Consider the following 10,461-nt stretch of genomic DNA (forward strand, 5'->3'; position numbering starts at 1 on the left):
CAGTGTGTACTCTTGGCCGGCAGGATGGTCGACAGAAGCTCCTCTTGGTCGGCAGGCCACTGGTGCACTCCCCAACATGGTTTTGGTAAGATCCAGCAGCAAGTTCTCAAGGACACCCTGCAGACAGAGCCTCAAGAGAGCAACCAGAGAGCTTTTCGGGATGGCAACCGAGCATGCATCCTCTTCTAACTTCAAGCAGAGCAGAGGCAGCATTGTTTATTGCTTTTCTAATTCATTAGCATGAATTTGTATTTAATTAGTTAATTTGTTAATTAGTTAAAGTTTTGTAATAATTAGTTGTAGCTAGTTATTCAATTTGTTGTGTAATTAATTAGCTTGTTAGTTAGTTAGTTAATTTGTATTATTCATTCGGACCCTCCGTCGAGAGGGCGAATTTTGTAATAAGTGTTCGTGCATGTGTGCATGTCTTCTAACCCCACGTCTTTCTCCCTTTTACTTGCCGGTTACGATGGTTAGTTTTAGGGCATATTTTGTTTAGCATACCTTATGCTTGCATGCGTGCATCCATTCATTTGTCTTGCATGCTCCGGGCTCGACGCATCATACAAACTGCATTGTATTTCAATACCAAGTTGAATACATGATTATCAATTTGCATTTTGCATGACATTCTAGAATAGCCGAGCCTACTTTAGATGCATTTTCGCATGTGTTGCATTAGCCATCTTGAAATGAACTAGGATCATGCATGATTACTAACTAGTTCTTTGTTTTGGCTCGAAGTACACTGCGAGTGTTTACACTTTAGCATATTGCATGTGTGTTATTGATTGCCATGTATAGCATGCTTGCTATGAGGCTAACTGCTTAGTTGATATAACTACCTAAATGCCTGTGGGTGAAGGTTGGATTGCTTGAATTGGAACAATTCATTAAAATCCTCGATTTAGCCTACTTGCGAGTAGCAAACTTCAAACCATTTTCAAAACAAACGGATATGTAATGTTTTGTTCCAAATTAGGAGATCTAGTCTATACTTGTATGCTGTGCGCATCACCTAGTAAGATTAGCTAATTAACCGGAAAAAGAACACAAGTGTTTTCAAAAACACGATATCATGCTTAGTACAGGCCGATCTTTGATCGGGCGAGCGGGGGTGCTCATTGCATGACCTTCCCCTCTCGTACCCAAGTTCTCGAGCCGAGGCAACTTTGGTGATGACAGACACGTGGCCTTAGGCAACGAGTCAGGATTTCCTAAATTTCCCAAAAATAAAATATTTAGGTGGCGACTTTGTATCTGGCAAAGCAATCCATGTTTGGCACTTCTTTACAAAAAATCAATTTTCCAAAACGATTTGCCGGATTTGGACTCTTTGGTGATTTGTCGGTCTTGCATTACACTTTGCGAGAATAGATTCAGAACCGTGACATTTGAGTCCAAACTGTAGTAGCAAAGCCTAACCCGGGCGCGTCGACAGTGGCAGAAAAGAGTATTTTACGCAATGATTTGTCACTCGTCTTTTTTTTTTTTTTTCGGAATTGTTTATTTTTTTTGCAACGCTATTTATTCCTCCGTCGTAAAAAAAAATGTTTTTGCTTCCCTAGCCCTTCGTGTTTGCCCTGTCTTCCATATACTCTTTTAGTATCTTCTTTTCAGATCACAAAAAAAAAAAGAAGAAACTGTCTGCCTTCTCCTAGCCGTCTCTTTCCATCTCGGAGCCCCAACAGCACCAGTGTGAGATACCCTCCTCTCCTCTCCTTTTCTTTCCTCTCACACTCGCTCGTGCAGACCCTCACAATCTCTCTCTCTTTCTCACTCTCGGTCTCACGTTACCCTCACAGTCTGTCGGCAGCGACTTCCCATCGGTTCTCGCTCCGGCGTCCAGGTATTTCTCCTTTGTTGTTCTCTCCTCTTTTTCTATTCTTTTTCCTTCATTGGAATCAAACCCTCTTCATTGGAACCCTAGAAAGTGGTGCATTGGAGATTGAGAGAGAGGGGATTGGAGCCCTAGTTTTAAATCTATATAAAACTTAATATTTGCATATTTATGGCTTAAATTTTAAATACTGAGAGATGAGAATTATCTATTTCAATACTTAATTGAATGCATTTTTATGGACTCTTGTTTTTTATATAGATTTAAAAGTTATATAAAAACCAGAGTCCTCCAGATTTTGAGGAGAAACCACGGCCTCTTATGCTAGTGTTAGGCAAGTCCTCTAGCCCAAATGTGCCAAATATTCCCAATTTCAATTGAGCCCATCTTGGGTTGTTCCTTGCTCACTTGTATTCAAGACCAAGTACATCAGTTCTCCAGGCTACATGAATATTCTGGCCACCGGAATCTGGCAGCTGCCTCAAAGGCAACTTCAGGAAATGGTGCCAAGGAAAATGAGGATGGAGTGTCTTTGGGGACCATGAAATTGCCATTGGACACTGACATTCCTAGATTTGAAAGCTTGCTTTTCCAAGTACTTATTACTTTGTCCAGTTTGAGAATTTGTTAGTATTTCCTAAAAAAAAGGTTTTCTGAAAATTTTCTAAAAAACATTTTTCAGAAACAGTTCGCTAAACAAGTTTTCCATGATTTTCGAAAATTGAAAACAGAAAACAAAAATACAACCAAACAATTGGATTAGAATTTTATTTCTATAGTTGTTCACAACTTTTCTACTATGAGAGAAGAGAATCTCTGTTGGAGGGCCTTGTGAATCGGTCCCCATTGTTGCTTCCTGCTTGTCCTCATGGGGTGAGGAAGAAATTACTGAGAGGGGGAAGCAAGAAAAGGAGCTTGGTGGTTATGGACATGGCGAGGTAAATTAAAGTTATAAATATATGACACAATATACGCGGATCATTAAGTTTTCTGTTCCTCTGCAGGTGATTTACAAGGAGAGGTACCATGGGATGGAGTTAGTGGTGGACAGAGCTCAATCAGATGACTTGCTAGTGAGAGAAGTGGGCACCATAGTCGAGCATGGTCTCGACTTTGCTGATGAGGCTAACTCGGTAATTAAGACATTGCATTCTTAAATTGTGTTACTGTGAGCTTTGTTTATAAATTTGAAATCAATAATTTGTGCTTTGTCCGACATTGGGTAATGGTCTCTCTCTTTCTTTTCTTTTTTTGTTTGTGTTTTCTCTTACCCGATAGGACGTAAGGCTTGGCTTGGTTTGGTTTCTCTTACCCATCATTCTTGGTCATTGGCAAAAGGTCGTTAATAGTTGCGTCTTTGATATCTTAGTTGTTTTTTTCACTTTTGATGGACAAGAGTAACACCATTTTAACCCATGCCATCAGGAGGGCTTCAGACATCTGCTTGCCATGTGTCCTCTAGTTGGGGAATCCCTGCCATACACCATAGTCATAGTTTCAATGCCTTATGTGCATCACATTTTATAGCATATTTTACTTATGCTTTTTTAGATCTTTGTTTTTCCTAAACCAGAAAAGGCCAGATGACGATTAGAGTTGGTCACCTTGCATATGTGTCTTCTTTTTGCATCATGTGACCTTGCTTAGGAATTTCTTTCATGTAAAAAATCAAATTGAATTTCAATTTATTGACAAAGATTTTTGGTGCAGTGCATTATTTCTTCTCTTTGATATTTGTTTATATAAATGAATTGAGTTGATTGTAAGATCAAAATCGATTGTTTGAATGTTATGTTATGTTATCTTGCTTTGTTTTAGGGGATTGAGGAACCTGCCTTTAGTGATTAACTTAATAGGCTAGGTGGTATCCCATTGATGATTGTCTTTTAGTGTTTGTTGGATGTCTACAACTTGATTATTTATTATTTATTATTTTTTATGATGACGACTTATTAATTTATGATTTGACTTGTACCACTTTATATTTGGTGATATATAAAGAAGCTCTTTCTATTATCCATACCACTGTGCAAATAATGACGACTTCTTTTCTCATGTATTTTTATAACTCTCTTCTATTTTCTTCTTGTTGGGGATATGATTATTACTTGTGATTGTTACTTTGTAGACAAAAGAGGATCAAATAAATGGAGAAATTGTTATGGAGGAGGTAACCATCAATCGCTCTCACTTTTATATTCTCTTTATCTTTTCTCTTCCATTTTCTTCTTCTTAAGGATATGGTTGCTACTTGTGATTTGTTACTTTGTAGGCAAAAGAGGGTCAAATGAATGGGGCAATTGTTACAGAGGAGGTAATCATCAATCTCTCGTTTTTTAAAATCTCTCTACAATTCTAATCTTGATTTGCCCTTAGATATGTACCTCTAATGATTTAATTTCAATATTCTAATGTCAAATAAATGGGCAATTGTTATAGAGGAGCTTGTTTTATAATTTCAATCGAAGAAATAGTTTTGGATAAAGCAAACTAGAGAAAACAGATTAATGTAGGTGACCCCAAGTAAGTAATTAAGGCTTGTTTAGTTTGGTCAGTGAATAAGAATTTTAATGCATTTTTATGCTATGTTTAACAATCTCATCACGGTGATTGTATCTTTGGTGTATTCAGAATGTTATAATATTTTGTGTCTTATAGAAAGGCAATATGGCAGTTATGATTGGATCCAAGATCCAAACTCAACCTAAATAGTTGCTTTAGCTTCTTGTGTGTGAATGGAATGTTAAATGTACTCTTCAACTACTCAAAACAAAAGTGCAGTTATATATATAATCTTCAAATTACATATTTTCTGCTGAGCATTGTTTGAAGCAGCTTGTAATCAAAGCTCGATGTGCTTTTCTAGATAAATTGCTTGTGCTTTTTGAAACAAGTATGAGCCACATCAATTTCTTTTATGTTTGAATCATGGATTTGTTTAGGAATTTGGAAAGGGAAAGGAAAAGGTCAAGGGAAGGTGAATTAAATATAAGTTTTTATTTTTTATTTTTTAATTTTTATTTTATTTTTTATTTTTTAATAATCTCTACCCAAATCCATAATAGTTTTAAAGGTTTCTAGATAATGTTGTAGCTGATATTTTATATTGTTTCAATTATACTACATGCACATAAAAAATCATTAAAAAGTGCATAAAAAATAATGTATTGTCAGAATCATTATGAATAATGGTGCCTACAATTGGGTTTATTATGGGTTTGTTTTGTGGGTTTAAAGTTACAGAAAGGAGTGGGTTTAATCAGAGAAGTGTGATTGCTTTGTATTGTTGTTTTGAAATTATTGCGGGTTTGCGCAATCCATATGTTGACATGATTTTGGCTGATGGCATCACACTCCTTTGCAATGATCTTCAGGTAGCTTTACTTGTTTACAACTAATTGCCTTCGAAGTGATTGGTTGATCAGGTTACTGGAATTTTTAGTTTAAATGATTATAAGAGAAACATCATCTTCAAGCATTATGCTCATAATTTTAGTCGCGTGTTATGGCTCATTATAAATTCATTTTTCAGTGGTTTTGGAATTTTTATTTCTTTTTAGAAACTAGAATTATCTCTTAACTTGGTTAAATGACATTTGAATATTTGTTTTCTTGGCAGGTAGATCCCCAAGATATTGTTATGGTATGTGGATATATTTAGATACTCTGAACCTGCTACAAATCATAAAACACAAAATGATTTATATAATTACAATGTTTTGAAAATTTTGTCATGTAGGATTAAATTTTTTGTCTAAAATTTCAAATAATTTGCAGAATTCCTTGGAAGAGTGTGGTAGAAGTAGTTTTTTATTTTTTATTTTTTTGAAGATCTTAATTTGTTGTTTTAATGTAAAATTGACAAACATAATCAATTGCCAGGCCATATTAACTGTCCTCAATTGCTCTTGATTGGACATATCTCATCCAAGAGTTCACAAATAAAATGAGGTGCTTTCGTCTGTTTTGAAGTTATTGGAAAGCTAATTGCATAATTTGGAAATGTTGCCTCTGGGGCTTTACATATTATTTGATATTTTTACTTGAGTTTTGCTGCCTTTGGGGCTTCACAAATTATATGCAGGTAATGTTGTTTTTCATCTAGGGTTTTGGTTGTTCCAAGGTTAGTTGCAATTTTTTTCTTTTTCATTTCTTATCAGAACTTTAGTCTTACAATTTGTGAGGTTTTTGGTTTTGCTTCTATTATTATTATTATTATTATTATTATTATTATTATTATTATTATTATTATTATTATTATTATTATTATTATGTGATTGGCCCCATATTCATAAGTTTCTCTGCTTAGAACATCATAATTCCATGTGGCACCAATATGTAATTCGGAATTTGCACATCAACAGTTAACATGCTTTGCATAATCAAGTCAACAACTTTTTCCTTGGTAGATATTGACCTCATCTCAAGATTTATAAATGGCATTACTGTACTTTCATATATTATCATTACATTTTTTATTTGATTATTTTTTTTATCTATTATCATTACATGACCTTTGTCTGTGGTTAACTGACTATCACTATATGATTTTAATGTAACAAACTCATCTCTTGTTGCAGGGACAGATTGTTTATGTGGTTTAAGAAATGGAGCAATTTGTTTTCTACATGTTCATGTCTTGGAATAATTGTCAAATTTTAAATGGAGATGACAATTCTCTTCTGGCTATTAATTTGTTTTCTACATGTTCATGTCTGATGATGAGTTAACTGCTAAAATCTTTTAACACATGAGTTTTCCTACATTCAAGGGCACGGATAAAATGTTTGCATAACGCTGTTCCTTCTCCTGAGCATTGTTGCCCTGTAGTCATAGTTCATACTCAGCTATCTTAAGATATTTGGTCCATTTTTTCCATGAGAATTGATTTTTCAATCAAAGTGGTTATTGTTTTTCTATTAAAGCAGGAGATGAAGAGTCAGTGTGATGAGAAAAGTCTGATTGTGTCTTTTGTAAGACTAGAATAGTCTCTATAAATAGTTAGTTTATTCATATACTTCTGCGGTTTCTGAATTAATTTGTGTTTTCATTTTTCAGGTCAAAAATTTCTTGGAGAGATGCAAAATATGGGTCAAAGAATTAAAGAACTTAGTTTTTTAAGTTTTTTTATTTTTTAATATATGTAAGCACAATTAATTTTTTTTTATTTAATCCTTTGTATATACTTTTGAACATTTAATTTTCATTTATGAAATATATGACGTTATTTCATTCAGTATGTGGTTATGATTCAAAGTATAGTATACAGTGTGTATTACATTCTTCAAATGTGCATACAAAAATAATATTGATTATTTTTTAAATATGTCGAACCATTTTTTTATTATAGATTTTATTATTTATTAATCACACTTAAAAGATGTGATCTAAATGTTATTAATCACACTTAAAAGATGTGATCTAAATATTTTTAATCACACTTAAAAGGTGTGATCTAAATATTGTTAATCACACTTAAAAGATGCGATTTAAATTTTTTAATCGCACTTAAAAGGTGTGATCTAAATGTTATTAATCACACGTAAAAGATGTGATCTAAATATTTTTAATCACACTTAAAAGGTGTGATCTAAATGTTATTAAACACACTTAAAAACTGTGGTTAAAAATGACCCCTTTCAATCACACTCCCAAAGATCACACTTTAATAAAACTTAAAAGGTGTGATTAAATAACATACATCACACAAAAAAAGTGTGATCCTTATCTGTTTTTGTAGTAGTACAGAATTGCCACCTAAATATTTTTATTTTGGAGAAATTTAGGAAATCCTAACTCGTGCCGAAGGCCACGTGTCCGTGATCACCAAAGTTGCCTCGGCTCGAGAACTTAGGTACGAGAGAGGAAGGTCATGAATTGAGCACCCCCACTGGCCTGATCAAAGATCAGCCTCTACTAATCACGATATGATTTTTTATAAACATTATGTGTTCTTGTTCCAGTTATTAAACTAGCTTTACTATGTGATGCGCACAAGCAAGTATAGACTAATTTGCTCAATTTAGAACAATTCAACTCATGTTTGTTTTCGAAAATGGTTTGAATTTGCCACCCCAAGTGGGCTTAAAGGATTGTGAATTTGCCACCAAACATAGTGAGCTTAAAACATGATTTGCCAGTCAACAAAGTGGGCTTAAAACGTACATTTGTTGAATTATTCCAATTCAAACAACAAGCCTTCGTCTACAGGCATTCATACAGTTTAACAAGTAAAGACATAGCCTCATGGCAAGCATGCTAATCATGGCAATCACACTCATGCAAGTATGCTAAAGCATAAAAACTCACCGAGTACTCCAAGCTAAGTAGACATAAGCTAGTAAAATATGTATGATTCCTAACTATACAAGATGCCTAATGCAACACACGCAATAATGAAATTAATAGGCTCGACTACTAATATGGCATATGGATTGATTTTGATAGATGCGGTTAAACACGTATTCAAAGAAGATATTGAAATAGCGATGCAGTTTGAATGATGCGCCGAGCCTCGGAGCATGCAATACAAATGAATGGATTCAAGCATGCAATATGCTAATTAAAACATGATCCCTAATCTAACCATCGAAAGCGATTAAATAAAAGGGAGAAGGACGTCGGGTTAGAAGACATACACACTCACGCACACTTATTACAACATTACACCCTCGCGAAGGAGGGTCCGAATGAATAAGCTAACTAACTAGCTACTCTAATTAAAGCTAACTAATTATTACAAAGCAAAACTAATTAACTATGTTAGCTAATTAACTAAATAATTTCATCACATATAGTTAACTACTTAGCAAATTAATGGATTACAAGGCAATTGCAAGTAAACTAAGTAATCGACTACTTAGGCTCGAGAAATGATGGATATGCATGCACATGCTCGATTCTACACCTGAAAAGCCAATGCCTTGCTGCTGCAAGCCTCTGTTTGTACATTTGATCACTGAAAATTCTGCCAACTTCCAGAACACCTCTGCTTCTTCGTACCATCACATTATACAAAAATCACTGATGGCCGAGAAGAGGGACAAGGGGCGGGTTAGCTACCAATGGGGTCGGTCAGCTACCAATGGTGGCCGGTCGGCCACTAATGGTCGCTGTCGGCCAGTGCTGGTTCACACTTCCATGCTGCAATAGAGAGCAAAACAAAGCAAAACAGTGTATTCTCACAAGTTGTTTGTACTGTTTACCCTCATTATCATCACACAAGCTTAAACGAGAGAAACTCTTGACCCTCAAACCATCAATCAAGCAATTTCCATGCATGATGGCTAAGGGACCAAGTTTGTACAAGTTCAATAAAGGCATAAACAAGAACAAAACGACCACCACCCTATCATTCATGATCAAGGGCAATGGTGACCTAGGAAAATGACACATTTCATCACTTTGAGTATGATATGTTCCATTTTCCTTGTGTTCAAATTAACGTCCGATTGGAACACAGGCAATGCAACACAAAGAATGCTTATCTTACACACTTTTACTTGCCAATTTTTGTTTACTCACTTTAGTTACCAAACCATTCCTTAGTCAATTAGTCCATTGGTGAGTGTCTTCTAAAGTGAAAGAAGTGTCAACCAAGGGGTAGTTTAAGGCATGAGAGAAGCTTCATGCCGTTGGTAATGAACCCTTAAAGGAGGATTAAACCATTAAGCATGAGCCTCAATCTCAAGCTTAAACAACCCTAAGGTTGAAACAACCCTCAAAACAAATGAAAAAGTGAAGAAATGAGGGAGATTGCAGAGATTGTATGTGCTGAAATTGAGTGATAAAAGCACTAAAAACATGCAACCAACTCACACCAATGATGGTCAAAGCCTTAAAACACTAAGCTAGTGAAGGAATTAACACTATAACTATGCAAAACAAGACTCAAACAAACTAACCAGCCCAAAATAGAGCTAAAACAGGTTATTGCATAGACTAAAACATGCTGGACTTGAGCTAAGTTATGCTAGAAAATCATGCTAACATGTGAAGCTAACTAGGCATGCAAACATGACATGAAGATGGGAGGCTAACCCCTCTAATTTTGGACTTCAAAAAAAATTTTTGGCCACTGAAAATATTCTGAAATTCAGTGGTGAAAAGGTCCAAAAAAGTTGGTTTGAAAGTGATGAATGAAAAGCACAAAAGCTATACAAGCAAAAAAAGCAAGAAGGGTGAACCACCCCTAACTTAAAAAGGGCTCAAGCCACCACTTTTAAGTCACAAAAATAGAGCTTCTTATGGTTCAAAACTAGGCCAAAAATAATTGAAATAAATGGAAAAACAAGTATTAAAAGCAAGCTAACAAGACTAGTTTTCTACCCCTTGATGCAAAAAACACCTTTAGGCACAAATTCAAGCCAAAACCACCTTCAAGAACTTCAAGAATGCCCCAAGTAATCTCATCTCAAAGGTGAGAGAATTTGGTTGAGGGGATGTAGACTAAAGTGTAGAGAAACCAAGCATACACACAAAAATTTGCAAGAGAGAGAGAGAAATCTAGAGAGAGAGGGAGAGGGAGAATTTTGATCCAAAATTGCTAAACTCTCAAAATGAGGGAGGAACCCCCCTATTTATAGAAAAACACTCCTTGAGCCTGGAAACATCCCACCATA

At 35.1% G+C, this 10,461-nt stretch overlaps 1 long non-coding RNA gene across 3 annotated transcripts; it reads left to right on the forward strand.

Moving 5' to 3' along the window:
- Positions 1 to 1,579: 1,579 nt before the first annotated feature.
- On the forward strand, positions 1,580 to 7,079 carry LOC145802025 (uncharacterized). 3 transcript variants are annotated; one of them, XR_014344200.1, is made up of 3 exons: positions 1,580 to 2,778; positions 2,845 to 4,010; positions 4,113 to 7,079. It is a non-coding gene; the product is annotated as an uncharacterized LOC145802025 (long non-coding RNA). The 3 variants fall into 3 exon arrangements; XR_014344201.1 differs by having other exon boundaries at positions 1,580 to 1,849; XR_014344199.1 differs by having other exon boundaries at positions 1,580 to 4,010.
- Positions 7,080 to 10,461: the final 3,382 nt, after the last annotated feature.

This window comes from Camellia sinensis, chromosome 11, assembly GCF_055761805.1.
Source record: "Camellia sinensis isolate YWXY chromosome 11, ASM5576180v1, whole genome shotgun sequence".
Taxonomy (NCBI): domain Eukaryota; kingdom Viridiplantae; phylum Streptophyta; class Magnoliopsida; order Ericales; family Theaceae; genus Camellia; species Camellia sinensis.